Raw genomic sequence first — 18,508 nt, 5'->3', positions numbered from 1 at the left:
TATTGCGATAGTCGCCATCATTGTCCACTGCAGGGCAAAGGCCTCTCCCAGTGATCTGCAATTTACCCTGAATTGAGTGAGCTCATTACATTTAATGCTTGCAAATATGTCAGCTTGATTACCCCCATAAACTATTCTGCACTCCTCTTTATTGTTTCCTACACTTTGGTATACATTCTGTCGCTCTCACTAACCATCGGAGATCTTTTGTGTGCATTCCCTATTGGAAAAACTGCCATAGTGGATACTGGAAAGAATAGTGGGCATAGTGGAAATAATAGTGGCTATACTGGAAATTATGGTGGATATACCGGCATGGACTGGGTGGCATAATGACATACTGGAAACCGTGGTGGATATGCCAGCACGTACTGGGTGCATAGTGGCATACTGGAAACCATGGTGGATATATGCCAGCATGTACTGGGTGGAATAGTGGTTATACTGGCAATTGTGCATATGCCAGCACATACTGGGTGGCATGGTGTACAGAAGGTGTTTGAAGCGGACAGGATGCTGGGTGATGGTGGAGAGTTGCGGCTAGATAGTGTACAATCATGGGAGGCTCCCCTGCCACTGTGATAATGCTGGGAAGCAGTGAGCAGAGTTGGGAAGCTGGCCCACCATGGTGGTGATACTAGAAATTTTAAGCAATATATATGGGTTTGATGTGAAGGACTGCAGGTGGTGTATATTATATAATATATATATATATAATATAAAGATATATATATATATATATATATATATATATATATATATAATAGTTAATTATATATATATATATTATATATATGATATATATATATATATTTATAGCTGTAATATGTACAGGCATGCACTGCAAAGCAGCGAACAAATTGGTCATGAAAAATTGTGTTTGCTGGATAACAATTAACTGACGTGCATCATACTTGCTGCAGTGCTTGCACGTGTTGTGGGCACTTTTCGTAAGTCTTTATGTAGATTCACAGGAAACAAATAAACTGTGTTGTGTTAAATGACAACTATATAGTGTTATTGCATGCATGAACCAGTAATACCATAGGCTCAACATTACTGCTAATTCTTAAATTATTAATAGTTAATCCAAGTTTTGCAACTCGACAAGAATATATTGATTTGAGTATACCAACTAAGACTAAACAAATGACACATATATTCACTTGGAGTTTAAAGAAATGTTTTCCTTACTTCTACAACTGCAATTAACTGCAACAACCTCAAGTAATCACTTTGTAACAGTTACGAAAAGTAGCTTTTGAGTGAGCTAACTTTATAAGCAAGCATGAATACGAACAAGTAGTATTTTTCTCAAAGTGGTATCATGAATATTTGGGCTTTGTGGCACAGAGCAATTGAATCCCCGCAGCACTCATACATGTCATATTTCGGCCTGTGTGTCCTCTGCTATGATCACCTCATAAGACATCTTTATGTCAATTTCTATCAAGCAATTAGAGGGCAACAATTCCATTGCAGTTCCAATACGCAATGATTATTGGTTTATTAAATGGAGAGCATGCATTTTTTTTGCTACATCTACCGACTTCGGCATGGCTGCAGTACAGTGATCTCAATACTATGGGCCCACTGTACCTGGCCTAAATAGTCACGTAAAGGTAATCAAGGAAATGTAACCCTTATGAGGTGCAGAAGCGCCCATCCTTTTTTCCGAAATTGTCTAGGAAGGACAGTAGATTAGGCACTAAAGTAGAGTGCGAAAGCAAAGAACTTCATGGCCCACCTGACATTTGGAGGTTCACAACGGCTTTGAAATTGCATGGTGAACATGCATGAGCTTAAGCAACCAAGGCAAATGACGGAATGCAACAATACGTTCAGTTGACCATAATGGCTGCTGCACAAAATATGTATGGTGTTTTTTTGTTGCTTCTTACACAAATAATGCAGGTAGTTTGTGCCAGAATATTTTGCAAGCCTCATGTGCTCTAGTAGCATTATGAGAGGGGAGGAATGCAATGTCAAGTACGTATGTATGAGCCGCGCACTGCAACGTCATAAAGTAAGCAATGGCGTGAATAATGCTGCTCATGAAATGTAATGTGAAATGATCTTGGAAAACAGAGCTAGCTGCATACCAGTGACAACGTAGATTCCAAATGAATTCCGAAAAGCATCATTGATTCCTTCAAGGGAAACAACTGAATTATGCTTATTAGAACTTGGTACTAAGTATAAACATAAGCATAAACATATTTCCCATTAACAACAAATTTTCGTAAGATAGATTGCCTGAAGTGCAACAGAAATCTCACTGGTCAAACTTCCCTATAATGCGGTGGTAGCATGAACGCTCTTTATCGGAATGTTCTAAATGTGCAACTGTGACCACGTTTACGCATTTTGTGCGAGAAACTGAGATAGGTAGGTGGCGGTACTAATTGCCAACCAGCAGGCAAGTGTAGCAGTAGCCATGAAAAGTCAATGCTTCATTATTAAGCCAATCTTCATGCACTTCATGTTTCCCAAACAGTTCACTTACTCTGATTGAGTTCAATGTTCTCATAGTGCCCTTTCCATCTGCTTTCATCATACTTAAGTATACACAGTTCTATGATGACAAAGCAGAGATACATTTCTCAAAATTGTCTCATCTTTGCTTTGACTCCACAGTGGTTAATAGGCTCTTAAGTAAGCCGACAAGAAACTTTGTTTACTTGGCAAACTCAATTAATAAGCCAACAACCAGTTTATTGCAGTGAAATTTTCTCACCAGTATTTATTCAACATTTAACACACAGCTGTATAATGGTTCATGCAGCAAATCAAACATTTATTTAAAATTTCCCAACCAGCGGTGAAACATCTGCGCAAACTCTCGCAAGCAAATGAATCTTGGTTTTGGAACAGAACTTAGAGAATTCAAAACAGGTTAACAAAAAAGGACATTTTTCCAGTGTCAAATATTTTATCTGAAGCAGAACGCTCAAATAATGGAGCAGCTGAACAGCCAAATAATGAAGCAGATTGTGTATTTCACTCTATTCCATCCTCTTTTCCTTAACTCTTGCAGTTCCAGACATGATTTCAGAAGAAGCAGATGTGTTCCACTTTGTAACATTTACCCGTTACAGTGAAGTCTAATTAATTCTGGTCCCCACAGTCTGATTTCACACACAACTTGAACAGGACTATTTGGTCTCATCACAGCCACTTGCATTTATTTTTTTTATGTATCTGAGGTTATTGCTGGCTTCAGAGCAAAGCCGTAGGCAGCAGTAGGCATTGAGACACTGTTCATCCCAGTGAATATTATACAATATAGCACACTAAAGACACCTTGAATGCACAACTGGAAAATATAATTATAAAATTGCAGTAATATAAAACGTACAAAGAAAGATGTGCTAGCATTATGTAAAGAAGAACAGTTATTTCAACATCACAAAAGTAGGCACAAGCACAGGTTATGAGCATTCTCTGCAATATATCCAGCAGGAAGTTTACAGTTCAAGAAAAAAAGAAACCATGTGGGCACTATCCCCCACAAAATATATGTTATCTGTTTTCTAATCATTGGCAGAACTTTCCGCATTACAGTGCAAAGGTATTAAGCAGCTATTTAAACAAGATTGCTACTCCCACCTGCAGCTAAGGTGTAAGCATAATTCCCAGATGAAAATTCTGGCCTGAGATTAGCACTGCAGTATCAACACCCAAGCGCTTGCAGATAAACGGTGCAGTGAGAGAAAACCTTTTCTTCACCGTATTGAAAACATGTCAGGCACTCACTGGCTTGAATACATGCATAAACTTCGGCACTGTCCCTGTCAACATCCACTCTGCCAGACGAAGTGGAAACATAGGTTGCCCAAAGTATAATTTGTGCATCGCTTTCATAGAATGGGCTGTGCACAAAGAAAATACAAGATGGTTCTGTGACCAAATGTTATTCCAGTTCAACACCTGCTCAGAAAGTACCTTCTCGCTCTTAAGAAACCACTACACAATGAACTGGCACGCATAGAGAAGGCGTCCATCATCACAAAGATAGAAGAACCCATCAAATAGCGAATTACCTTGGCCCTGGTAAAAACTCACAGAAGTAAACAAAGTACATTACGTGACCACTACTCAATGCCTACCCGCAATGACACAGAAAGTGGGTGGTCAGGCGCACAATTTTTCTTTTTCGAGGATGTATGCCAACTTAGTTTCATGACGATATGTCTCAACAAAATACACAACGGATCATGATCACCACTCCCATTGGACAGGTTCACCACTCCTATAGGGACACTATCGATCCTTGAGATTACACGTCAGTATATCTTCTGCTTATGAGGTCTTTCAAAAGACACTGGTGATGAGCATAGAAGACCATTCCAGGAGTCCACATTTATGTTAAGAACATCTTTGTTTGAGGCACTGACAAGGTGCAGCATGACAAAAAGTTTGCATACCATGCATAGAAGGGCACAAAAAGCAGGACTCATTTAATCCCGAGAAACGCTTCTCTGGAAAAAGGTAAATTTTTTAGGGTGACAGATAAATGAAGGCAGCATATGCCCAGGCCTCAAATTAATTGAAAGCCTCCGAGCCATGCCTCTGCCACTAGACCAAATATACAGAGAGAAGAATGCTGAATGTCACTATTCTTGAAAGTATGTACATAGTTACAATCTATATGCAAGAGCATCTGATAGCAGATGTAATGACAGATGTAATAATAGCAGATGTAATGATAGCACCTGACTGCACTGTAATGGTTGCAGTCTTGCTGTACGATCTCCCTGATCCGAGCCACATTGTTTTTCATTCCGTGAGGTTGCAGAGGCACCCCTGCCTTGTGTCATCTTCCAATGACGTTATCCCCGAAATGAACCTCTTGTGCCACTCGAAAACTCGCGCCCATGATAATGTCTCGTTGCTGTAAGCATCACAAAGGAGCTCATGTGCCTGTGTGGCGTCTTTCCAAGCTTCACACGCTGTTCGGGGTGGACGTCCATCTCTCCACATTAACTCACAGCAGAACGCGCAGACAACTAGTGACAATGTATTTTTCTACATGTAATGTCCATCTAGCAGCTATCACAGCAATTAACATAAACAGCTCAGGTTATCCTGAAAAGATGGCGCTACACATATGGACCAATATTAGTTTTGAGGAATCATTTCTAAAGAAGAAAATAAAGCATTCTCGAAACTTTACAGACAAAGGTTGTACTTACACCCCCCCCCCATATTCAGTTTTTCAATCTCTTTCAATTTTGTTTGGCAAGTCGCAAATGAACGTCTTCTCTTCATTTGCTAAATTTATATAAGACAACTATCACTCACTGCCTGGGAAGCAACAACTCTAAATCTCTGTCTGGCGATAAGAAACATTCTTTAACATGAGGAGGCACTGCAGCTGTGTCGGCAATGATGAGTGGCCTGCAGAAAAGAGCACATAGGTCCCCTTCTTTAAAAAACAGTATGTGTTCGATGCGCTTATATGAACCACTGTCAGTTTTGACAAACGTAGTGTCCGATTTTGACGCTCTCTGGTAGGTAGTGCTGTGGAACACTTGCTTTTCATGACGAAACGTTCGTACTCCATTGCCTGCGTTAAGGAGATGCCGCAGGAATGCAGAAGTTTCTCTCGCTCGTTAGCACTGAGACCTCGCTCATTGCCCTTGCCCAGCAAAGTCACACTGCAGACGTTTAGAGCATTTTTGAGTGGTGTGTATCCTATGAGCGCTTTGCACTTTTCTTTTTCAGATGACGATAGAAGGGAACTGTCTAGAAGTTGATGTAGTTTTTGAGTCATTATCACACGCTCAGTGATTCTGCTGCGGTAGGCCATGTGCAGCAGACACCAGGCGCACTATGCCTCCATTTCCCACCTTCAAATACGAAGGCAGAATGTGCCCAAAGTGGTCCAAGTGAGCGTGCACAATTCCCCAGATGCTGCAAGGCGTGCACGTTGAATGTCATGAACGATGTGCCGTACAGTGCCTCGCAACGGGATACGAAATTGCCCAGGAGTGCTCTGAAAATGAAGCAACACCTCAAAACCAGGCAAATATGATGAAAAGCTCGAACATTATTCTTCACTGACAAAAGTTCCATTGGGCTTAGTCAACCTTCGAAGAAAGCCACTAAAACATCAAAAGAGAATAACTGAGAGGCCGAGACAGTGACACAGAGCTGGCTACTAACAACTGACATTAATTTCGAAAAAGTGCCTCCACCAAATTTGTACAGAGCAAGCGCAAAGCACCCTACCTGTCTTATATTCCCTGTCTCTCTTATCTGTGCAAATCACTATAAGGGTGCTTTTGCGCATGCTCTGTACGGACTTAGGAGGAGGCATTTTGTGGATATTAAATGTCAGTTGTTTGTAGCCCACTGTGTGTCATTCTCTCTGCTTCTGCATCTCAGTTTTCACTTTTTCGATGTTTTAGTGGCTTTTTTCGAGTGTACCCACGTTCCAACTAGCCCAACAAGCAACTCTCTTGAATTTAGTGAAACATGTTTTGCGAATCCATCTTAATTATTATGCTTTACACATGCAAGCTGTGCTGTAAACTTTGAAGGATACTACCGGGTAAAAAAATACAATTTTGCCAACTTGGGGCTTTGCATAACTACGGTTTATCCAAGTTCAAAGGTGCACTATCAGATACAGGAGAGACGTTTCGCACACTTCTGTGATAGAAAAGAACAAAACGTCATGAGAGAACACAAGGGAGCAAACATTGTGCCACACGGGATTGGTCAAACCTGTGATGGTCAGACGTAGGAATAACACCGGAAACAGCAGTGCTTCATAATTTTGGCAAAGAACGAGCAGAGAATGAATGAAGACACCATTCCCTTCAATAGAACAGACACAAAAATGGTTCCAGACGACTTGGATCGGATTGAAACAAAAGTGCTTGGGCCGCAGAGTCAAATTAGCCGGCTTTGTGTCTGGCACACTCCAGTCCCATACCAACGGTTTGCGAAAATTGCAGTAGTGCTCCCACCGAATGTCTTGTGATATTCCAACACCACATGGCACCATATCAACCATTAACACAAATTGTTAGTCATCACGTTCTTTAGCTTTGAGTTTTGAAAAACAATGCCCTCCAATATTGATATTCAGTTATCCTAATTTCTATATTTACGCATGCATTGAATACATTTCTAAATTTCTTCAGGAGACGACCAAGATGTAATACATTCTTCCAGGACACTCGCCTTTCACCTATTGGCTGTTTGCTACCTCTCGTTCTCGCGTGACGTTTCATTCCATTCAGTCACTGAACATGCCACAAAATAATTCCCCAGCTCTTCCAAAGTCAATGCAACATTTACGACTTTTAATAATAATATCTGGGGTTTACGTCCCAAAACCACCATATGATTATGAGAGACGCCGGAGTGGAGGGCTCCGGAAATTTCGACCACCTGGGGTTCTTTAACGTGCACCTAAATCTAAGTACACGGGCCTGAAACATTTCCGCCTCCATCGAAAATGTAGCCGCCGCGGCCGGGATTCGATCCCGCGACCTTCGGGTCAGCAGCCGAGCGCCATAAATCACTAGACCACCGTGGCGGGGGAAACGACTTTAAAGTTACATCAAAATTACCTGCTTTGTCGATATCACAAGGGTCTAATTCTTCACGAAGAAGGATGTGTATTGCCTCCGAGAGCTTCGATAAGTGCCTCCAATATTCGGGTGCAGGATACCGTGAAGGCAAGGGAGTGCATAGAATAATATCCATTGCCTCCACTCTGATGCCTTCCAGTGGCCACGATCTTTCATGGTCGTGGCAGCCTGGTCACGCAGTGTGGGGGCTTTATGGCAAGCAGTCGTGACTCTACCTTAGCCAAAATTGAAGGTGCACCCTGCAAACAGGAATATATAGTGTTAAATTACGTATATATAAAAACTACTGAAACACTACGTTGTCACAAGTAACTAGTTCACTATCTACTAGTTTGCAGCTGCACTTGCCTGATGTGACTAAACATAGTGCTTAAACTGAAGTAGACAGCACATACCTTCTTGACATCAAGGTCAATTGTAAGCCTGATGTCTGTAATTTATCTACATTATAGTACATGGCTACATGTGTACTTGCCTCGGAATTCAGTTCTTGACTACACAGCCACAATGTCTGTTTGCATAAAAAGTCTCGAATATAGCTGAGTGGCTTGCACCCCAGTCAGAGCACCTAACAGCGGCATGTCCAAGGTCTAATCTTGAAGCAAAGCATGGTGAGAAGCTGCTGCAGAGCTCTTAAATTGTTGCCACTCTGCCACAAGTCCGTAAAAAGAAAAATGTTGTGATGACGCAAGATTTCAGCTCTGCATCTCAAATATGTGTGATTGCAGTGGAAAAACAGTAATGCATCATTTTGTGGCTTCTTAAAAGAAGTGCACTCTCGTGTAGGGTATTCTATGTTAGAACCAAGTGTTGTGTAGCTGATGGCGGAGAGTGCGAAGCACATGACAGCACCCACTACTTCGTTCTTTCTTGCCACTGTGACGTAAGTTCTATATTCTATCATTTTTTTTTATTTGGTGTGTATGCACCCAAGAGGTGGCAGACGACACGTTATGTAGTCCTGAAGTACCTTTTTTATTGCAAGATCTTCGCGTCTGTGGCATGTCGCAAATTTGCAACATACCTAAAATATGCGTTAAAGTTGCATTGTAGATAATTTAACTGCAGAATCAATTAAAGATTGATATTTCAAGCTGGAAAATCAAAACAATTTTTTCTTCGGTGGTTTCATAATTCAGGCATTAAAGGGTTAAGAGGGAGAAATATTTTTATTAACATACCAGTTGTAGTACAAGGCACGGTATGCATGGGCCAGGAGGGCACCGCATTAACAATCAGCTTAGAGAAGATGTTAATTCATTGCAAACTAGCAACTGATGCAGGAAGCAACTTCATCACACAATGTGTCAAGTATGGTTGCAGCCCAGCCTTTGGTGATGTTATCATCCTTAAGCACAACCATGACAGGCACTGGTTATCAGTGAAAGGGGTGAGCATTTCACAAGTGGGTCGTCTCTAGAACTACTCAATAAGGAGATCGAATACATGTCAGTCACTGAAAGGACCCCTGACAGCGAAAGTTTTGTTTGCGACTTTTCTACAGTGATTTGCAGCTTTGTGTATGGCAATGCCAAAATTGAATCATAAATGCTCTAACGCATCGTATACTTTATGCTAGCACCGTTAATTCAGAACGATTTTAAGTCAGTTTGAAATGCCCGCCTAAATACCATAAGAAACTAGCACCCCACAGCGGGGCAGCGCCTGAGACTAAGTGCGCTCAAGCTTTGGTGACACTGAACGCGCTGTTTTCAAATAGGGGGACCTGCGCCCTCAGAAAAAAAGAAAAGCATTCCTGGCGTAAGCAGCCAAAATTACCTGGAGAGCAGCCTGGCAACAGAGCGACAACAGAGCGAGGGTGACGAACAATAGTCCTCACCTGCAAATGTTCTGACACCAACAATACTTGCTTGACCTCTGCAACCTCATGAGGGGGCCCCCTGTCTACGTCAAACCACAGAAAATGTCAACTGCACCTGAATACTTGGATGAGCATGCACCCTTACTTTAAAACCAAATTAAAATATCTTATAGGCAACGCTTGTCACTAGTAATTGGTCAGACCTGCCCACACATGCAGGACTCTCAAACAACACAAGCACCTCGAGTTTCCAAATTTGGTGTCAGGGGTCCTTTAAGTTGTGACCTCATAATGTGTTTGTTGAATTTCTTAACCTTCCCCTCATATATACACACTGCTTTTCCAGTACATAATCAGTTTGTAGTCAGTGAAGTTCCTTGTCTTTCCCTTTGTTTGTTCCATCTTAGCACTTTTATTCCAATATCAAGCACAAGAATTTGAAAACCTGTTTAGCCTAGTACAGATCTCTGCTATTGGTACATGGCATGTTCCACAATAGGTACCAAAGGGTGCTTAATAGCTGGTAAGAGTCATCTGTCATTTGTTTCCACACAGTGAAATCTAATAAATGAGCACCAAGGGAGGCAAATGTGTACAAGAGGCATGAGTGCTGCTAGAGGAAAGTGTTGAGCACTTGTGAATATTTCCAATACTCAACCTACCTCAAATAACCATAAATAGCGCATTTTTATTCTTACTGATTTGGATTCCCAATTCCTAAAGGGGTGGTGCCATTAAATTTCGAGGCTATAACAAGCCTGTTGTGGGTTTCCTCTGTATGTAAGGACATTCCACACGAAGGGTCGACGCAGCAAACGTTTAGAAAATATTTTAATTCACTTCCAAAGTGTACCTAAATGCCCATTCTCCCGATCGAAACCCATCGCTAGCGCGCCAGCACTGACGTAGATCTGTAGGATGGGCAACGAAAGTTGTAGTGACATCACACCAAATCTGCTTTAGTAACGTGAGTGACCTCCGGACCTCCGCCACTTCCGCAACGTACGTACCGGCTGTAGTGAACTAGAATATATTCTAATTCACTATAGTACCGGCAAAGCATCTGTTGCTACATCACTCGCCGAGTTTCGATTGCTTCCTGGCTAAGTGCGTCACAGCCTTCTGTGGTCACGTGACCACGCCTCCTACACTTCTACGTCACTGCCCAACCTCGGCTCCAGAAACCGAAACCGAAAGTTGTCCACATCAAAAGGTGATATTAAATTATTTAGCGAGAATACATGAATCTTGGTGCGTGCAACATGCTTCCTGGAGCTATAGGAAAACGCTTACAGCAAAGAACGCGCAAGACACAAATTTGTGGCACCACCCCTTTAAGTGTTTTGATGTGTGCGTGTTCTCATACAGTCCCCCTAGAAATGTGTAAGCAGTCAATGTAAAATTCTCACCTCACCTCCTTACTACAGCTGCAGTAGTGCCTAATTGCCTTCGGGTAGCAGGCATTCTGTTTTTTGCACTAGGCATAGTGCACATTTTTCATGGCTGCTATTCAAAAGTTCTCAAAATTTGGCAGTCACGTGACACTGCAAGCTATGTAGCCAAATTCCAAATGGCTCCTCAATGAATGAACAAACTGAAAAAACTTCCAAGTGCCTAAAAGATATTGCTTCAATGTGCTACATTACCAACATAGAAGCGCTCGTTGGAGTTTGAAGAAGACAGGATCATCTCCGTCAGCTGTTTGGAGACACCTTGAAGTACACAGTGCATATACTCCACACTCTGACCATTCACGAGGTCCAAGCCTAAAAAAATAATTTATTTGACTTAACACAATTCACAACAGAGAACAACAAAAATACATAATGTGCAGGAAAATACAAGCGAAAAATCTCAAAATTGAACACTCTCTAAGTCAGTGGAAGATGCATAGATCACCATGGCCCAAGAAAGCGAGAAAAGTTCAAAACTATGCCAGTTGTGTCCTTCTATGCCTCTGACATTGTCTATCAAAAATTTCTCCCGGCTGGGCAGATAGATTCACTTCAGGATTTTAAATATCCTGAACTTTAAATATGCAGATGAGTGTGTCAACCTAAAGGGATTTTAAAAACCCTGAACTTGAGAAATGAAGTTGACTTTCTCAACTTTCATGACATGAAATATCAGAGTTGAATTGAAACTGGATGTTCGTTAAAATCGCTTATAGAAAATTCCAGGTCACGTTAATTCAAAAGCGCACATTGTCTGAAGTCCCCCATCAACACAGCGCTGTTGCTGGTCATTGTGTTCTAAATGATTTCACCAAATCAATGTTCTCAAAACAACCATGGTTCCAGAGTTCTTCTGGAACAAGGACCGGTAAGAACGGCATGTCTTCGCCAAACAAAAATTTTGAATTTAATCTTTAACATGCACTTTTCACCAAATGCATTTTTTTTGGCAACACTCTGGGTTGGGCCATCTTGTTCCTGGTACTTATGATGCTTGCATTTGAATAAAATGTTTTCCATGTCTCCTTATTATGCAAGGAATGTTGTAACTACCCTTAAACTTTGATAAGACATGATATTCAAACAACCGATTACTAGGGTACGAATATTTTAAGACTACCCATAAATTTTCATATATTATATTAGCATATTTCATGTGGACTTTCCGGCAAGTTTTCAGCCGTCCGCTATCGATAGAAAAATATGGAAGTTTAGGGATAAAACAGGACATGTGCAAGCAGGCTAACATTTGGTATAATAAGTAACAAAATACTTCAAATCCACGTAAACATTATGTTAACAGCTGGAGTTTTTTCTTGTATGTTTTTATTTTCAAAAATGTGGTTTCAAATAGCGTCTGCCCTGTATATCTATCTGCTCTAATTATCCTAAATTTGCCACACTCCCTGCTACATGATGTAGGAGCCAAAGCCAACATTCTCAAATGTGAACAAATTGGTAATTATCCATGTAGTGGAACAGTGGCATTTTAGGCTGCAACAGGTATAAGAATATGATTTCGTCACTGTAATTGGTATGGCTCTTTCAGTGCTTGCATAAAGGAGCCATCATGGTCATATTTTGGGTGCAAACAGAGATATACTATGTGACAGTTATGTAGCTAAATGTAGAGGCAAATTCCCACAGTGAACCTTTTATTACCTTTCAAATTGAACAATGCTGATGGTCCTTTCACGCCGTTGATGACGTCCTTGTAATCAAGCGCCAGCTTCATATCTCTCTTGAGCATCTCTGTTGTCCTCATCTCAACAGGCTCGTTGGTCACATATCTCATGCTTCCTATAAAATATTGAACATGCAAATTATAGAAAGGAACAATGCAACACACATGCTCCCAAAAACAAAGGAAAGGGAATTGATCAAGGGCTCGTCGTCTTTGTTATGTGCAACCTCATGAAACCAACAGACAGTGAAGCCAAGGAAAGCATAGGGGCATTATTTGTTGTTAACTGTAACATAATTATGATGTACACGTAAAGAAACTGAAGTGTGTGAAACGACAACTTGCAACTAGTAGGTACCAAACGTACAACCTTCAGATAACGCATCTGGTGCTGTACTAACCATGCTACCACAACAGTTGTCCTCCCGTCTACTTTATTGGATATTTCCTGGCATGTAATCATGGGAGTGTTAGACAGTGCTGCTTGCAGTCATGACAGCAAGTGTGCAATACTCTTGTCAGCTGGCGTTACGTAATAAGTGATCTTTAAACGAGCTGGCAGCTGACCAATAATTCCTCACACACTACCTGAAGTCATCCAGCTTGCCAGAATGAGACCTCAGCTGTGAATGAACAAAGGAAGGGGAATTGATCAAGAGCTTGTTCTTTTTTAGTTTAGTTCGACTGCACCTTGTGGTGGCATGACCAATTGAGGACGTTTTTCAGGGTGGCGGTGGCAACAGCCCGCTTGAAAAGTTTCGAGTGGCCTGCATGAAAGGGAGGAGTCCCTTTTCAGAACAGGGTCACTCAAACCTCGTCAAGCGGGCTGTTGCCACCGCCACCCTGAAAAATGTCCTCAATTGGTCATGCCACCACAAGGTGCAGTGGAGCTTCAGTGAGCAAGTGACTAGACTGCGTCCCTGAGGATTTACTGCTTGGCCTGGCACACAAGCTGCTCTCACAGGTTCACGGAGTGAACAGAAACAAAGACCGCTCTGAAAGCCGTTCCAGGAAGAATGTGATACCACACATTCATGGTATCTCGCACATTATCAAGAAAATTGCCCAGAAATCGGACGTGGAAGTGCTTTTTAGTGCCCCCAATAAGCTATGTAGACTTTGTAGATGCGTCAGCCAGAAAGGGCTCAAGAAGCCTCCATGTACAACGAAACACAAGAGACTGTTTGTAGATGCACGGCCAATGTAGTCTATGAAGCCCCACTCTCCTGCACAAAGACGTACATTGGACAAACAGGCCATTGTCTTAATAAGCAACTTGAACAAGGCAGCAACATGGCTCTCCATTGCAGCACGAGCGGGTGCACGCCAGATATCCGAGACTACAGTGCCATAGGCTCCGTGCAGACGTAACTCCGCTCGGCGTCCCTAGCGGCAAGAAGCGCAGATTTGGCGGGATGCTCTGACGTGCTCGCAATGGGATGAAGTCAAGGAACTATGCCTTTTACGATGACTACACTTTTCGTGCTTCTCGCGCTTGGCTAGTGACCAGAGCGACGGTACGTCCGTGTTATCAACGCGATCAGTCAGCCGCGAGTGGTGGACGATAAGAATAATATAGCATACAACATCGCTCCGCGATTGCACCCCTGCTCGCTCTACGCTCCCGCTGTGACGGCGCGAGGTATTTTCGCGGGCAGTTCGTTTTGTGCCGGTTCCGCTGCTCGTAGGAATGCCGAACTCCAGGAATAATTGCTGCGTTGTTGGGTGCAATAACCCCTACAGGAATTCTCTGGCACGCGTTTTTTACCGGTTTCCATTTAGAGAATATGAACGGAATCGGCGTGAACGGTGGATCGCACTCGTTCGACGACAAAAGTGAGTTTTGTAAATAGATGTTTTTTTTTTCCTGGGGGGTGCATTTGCCCGTGATTGTTAATCTACCGAGCAACACCTCTTCCACGACGCCGTGAACGTGCCCCGCTTCGAGAAGGTCCCTGCCCTTCTTCAGATTAGCTCCTCGGAGGAAACTATATCACGTAGCTCTCTGAATCCAAACGTGATAATAATTGGCACGCTTTGCAGTGCCATGGCAGCAAAACACGAGCCACGACGACGAACGCGGCTGCACTGGTTAAGTCGGCGCAGTGAATGCAGCGCCATGGCCGTTCGATGGAAAGCGTTTTTTCATTCAGTGGCCGTGACAGTGCAATTGCTGGTATCGCCAGTTTCAAGCTGCTGCTGAGTTCGCTGCCGCGTTAGCCCGAGGGTGATAAGCTGTGATTGTTTAGTGAGCGAGGCGGCCCGCATTATACGTGCGCAGTTTCGCTCAACGGGCTCGTCACCTCCGTTGTCTTCCGCCAGCTCATGCATTTAATGTTGCCGCGTTCGCCTGAGGATACACGAGGTCTGGCGAAAAGAAGCACCCGCGCTAACGCTACGTTCTCGGACAGCTGCTAACAATTTGACGTCTTTCGGAAGCAAACGGGAAAGGAAACGCCTCAAGCGAAGCACCAAAGCACTGGCGCAGTGGCTTGCCACGGCCTGCGTTGTCTGCTCTCTTATCCCGCCAGATCTGCTGCCGTGGCCGCTGTGGCGCTGGAGGAAGCGCGCGACTGTGGCGGCTCCTAACGTATGCACGGTGCCCATAGGAATATACCCAACCGTGCACAGTCATCTGACAGCCGAGGCTTTCGCTATTAAACTAAGGGGCAACACATGTGTTAGTGAACCATCCATAACACTAAGCAAAGACGAGATTAACTCTCTCTCATGTGCCTAGGTGCACTCCCAAAGTTGTAATCGTGTCGATTAACAGTTTCCACACATTGTATCATGACGAATGGCTTGAAAATGCACATGACTTATTACCCCACACTTTTCTTCCTTTATATTACATTGAAGGAATAAAACAGTCAGTTGTTAGTCGGTGCTTGCCCTGTGTGATTCTTAGTTTGACTAGTCTATTTTGCACTGTTTTTACCTTTTACCTCACTTTCTTCACCTTTATATGGTAATTACAAGAGAGTTAAAACACTACAATTAACATCCCCCATACCTTCCTTGGCTTCATTGTCTGTGGGGGCTCCATCTTCTAAAAGCTTTTTTGCTCAGTTATTTCAACAGATGTCAAAGAAAATGATACATTGCTCACCTTCAACATGTTCGCCCCTAATAAGGCACCATGGGCATCCAAAATATCCATTGAAGGGCACCATGTTTTGAACAGCTGCTCTCGCAGGCGCGTCCACAGAGCAGCACAACACAAAAGGGCGTGATGTGTGAACCTCATTGTTATAAACCCACTGGACTGGCTTTACGCTGTTTACTTCACAGACAAACTTGTCTAGAAAGAGCTGCATGTTTGGATGTGTCTTCCCAAACCACAGTCCTGCAAGGACTGGATGTTTCAGCCGCAGCTGTGGTGGAAGCTCATTCACAATGAATTGTAGGGGCCACACAGACGTCTTCGAGGACTTAAAGACTGGGCTACCATCAGTATTAATGGTCAAGGTCAAATCATCATTCCCCAGGTTTCTTGCTTTTTGCAGATTACGATAGCACTGGGCGTTTGTGATATCAGTAATTGTTGTTCCATGTTGCCGCACTTTTGCCAAATGTGGCTCTAATTGAGATTTCGTTTTTTCGAGCAGGGAGCTGAGCTGCTTGTGGAGATCTAGGATGATGAAAAATGAGCCTCGCTCTTTCAATGATTGAAGGCTTCCAGTGCGCTTGCATAGTGCACACTTGGCCACCTTTCCTTCCATAGTCATTTCATTGCTGCATGCTTCACAGACGTAGAAGTAATGCAAAACTTCTTCTGTCTCTCTAGTCCACAGTTTCCTAAACATGTACTCGCTCCGCGGTAAGACATTGGCACCAAAGAGAAAGTTGATGAGCTTAGAGAGGTCACCTAGTGCTGTCCAAGTAAGTCCGTGGGCAACGGCGTATGCCATGACCGCTGCGACTGCACCGGCTTTCGTTACTTGGGAGCCAGGCAAGGTTTCCAGGCTGAAGCCGGAAATCTGGGGCAGAAAGTCATGCTCATCCTCTGGTGTGTCCTCCTCGTCGTCATCCTCAAAACTGCTGTATTCGTCAGAATTTTCCTCCCCGTCGTCACTCGTGGAGAACGTGCTGATGTCACAGCTACGTTCGTCATCGCTGTGTACGCTGGAATCGGACGCAACTCGATCACCGTCGTCGTCGCTGTGCACAATACTAGGCGCCGTAGCGTCTATCGAGTCGTCGTCTCCATCGCAGCGGCTTGTGCTAGCACCACTGGCACCACTTGACGTTGCTGCGGCGTGGTCCTTTATTCGTTTGTAAAAACTTGACGCCGGCACCTGAAAGGGCTGGTCGCGATCCAAGTACACCTTGCGCCGCTTTACGGGGTGGGCTTTGCGACATAGCTTTCCGCCGCTGCAAGCAGCATAAATAGATGGATGGTACGGCTGCAAGAGTTTTTGCGTTCGTTGGCTGGGACACGGAACCTGTGACGGCTATCACGGTGCAACAACCCGCGTGCTACAACCGCTACAACCACTACTACCAACCATGCAACCAACGTTGCACTCCAGCTGCTCCAGCCGTCCAAGGGCATGGAGAGAGAAAAATGTACGGGGCGCGCCTAGATAGATTAATGATTGAACACCCTCATTGAAGCAACACTTTGAAGATGGGTGTTAACCAGGGCTGGGCAGTATCGCGATACAAGAGTATCGCGATAGTATTTCCGAGATACTTTTGAGTATCTGTATTTCTGTATCGAGATACATTTGAAAAATGTATTTGTATCTCAGTAGTGAAATACGTTTACGATGTATCGCCTGTATCGCGATACTATGCTAGACACGGGTATCTCGTTACATTTTTTTTGTGTCAGAAATGAGTTGAGGCGTGTTTCCAATGGGGGAATGGCGTTTTTTTTTCTTTTTTGTGCCAAGACAAGCAAAGGCGCACCGCCGGTCGCCGACGGATAGGGTGGCGATGGTTTCCGCTCAAGCACAGAATGGTCCATGTGGTAAAGCGCGCGACGCCGAGACGGCAGAATCGCGGGGGCAGTGTTGTCGGCCCCTGCCGACGAAAGTCGCTGTCTCTCAAGGTCAGTGCAGCACGCCTAATTTTTTTCGGGTGGCAAGCTATTACTTCGCGACCCCCCGCGCGGATACCGCCTTGGAACAGGCTGTGCAATGCTTCGCGTGCATTCAGTTCTCAAAGCGGCGGCACTTCCAAGAGCAGTTTCCGTAGTCGCGGCGGAAGTGACTAGAAGATGGCTATCTTTGACGCGCTTTCAGCCACCTTTCCAATGTCAGGGTGCGTTCCTAATTGATTACATGCGTGAAACGGTCTTTTGTGGTAGCAGGCTCCCGCACCGCCGGAGCCGACTTCGCCTGTTGCTGCTTTCTGAAATGGGTGCTGGTAGCGTCGGTGGTGGTGACAGCTTCACTGAAGCCGACAGGGTCAGACGGCTTAGGATTCCGAAGATGGGGACAGACTTCGGATTCTGAACAGTAAGAACAACCCAAGTGAGAGCGGAAGCGTTTCGGTATGTAGATGGCCCGAGAAGAGATATCGCCACGCTGCAGGGCAATCCGGCTATGAAGGCGATATTTATTCATTATAACACAAATTTGTGCTCGCTTTCAGCGGTAGACAGACTTTTTTTCTTTCGTGAGTCGTGTGCTGAGGCTGAACCGACGCTGTTAGAAGACAGCCTATTTGAGAAGCCTACACAGCAACCTTCTCAGCAAAGCATATCTTCAAAATAAATGTGTGCTTTTTCTCAATCCACTGGTGTTCATTAGTGATTCGAGTGATTTGCTTAAAATGTGGTATTTCTAGCATAGCTTAGTTTGTTCGCCAAGTATGTCGATTTCGGTGTCCAATCCTTGTTAATGTTGCTGTGAAATAGTGTATATTTATTGCAATTGATACTTGTAATTATGTCATTATTGCTAAATATGTACTTTGTCCACCCCCTCCC

The 18,508-nt window shown here is 43.7% G+C and overlaps 1 pseudogene; it reads right to left on the bottom strand.

The window, feature by feature from the left end:
- Positions 1–5,300: 5,300 nt before the first annotated feature.
- LOC119376185 (uncharacterized) lies at positions 5,301–16,911 on the bottom strand (annotated as a pseudogene).
- Between the last annotated feature and the right edge of the window lie 1,597 nt (positions 16,912–18,508).

This window comes from Rhipicephalus sanguineus, unplaced genomic scaffold, assembly GCF_013339695.2.
Source record: "Rhipicephalus sanguineus isolate Rsan-2018 unplaced genomic scaffold, BIME_Rsan_1.4 Seq1115, whole genome shotgun sequence".
Classification (NCBI taxonomy): Eukaryota; Metazoa; Arthropoda; class Arachnida; order Ixodida; family Ixodidae; genus Rhipicephalus; species Rhipicephalus sanguineus.
The sequence above is the reverse complement of the archived record's forward strand: the minus strand, read 5'-3'. Positions and strand labels throughout refer to the sequence as shown.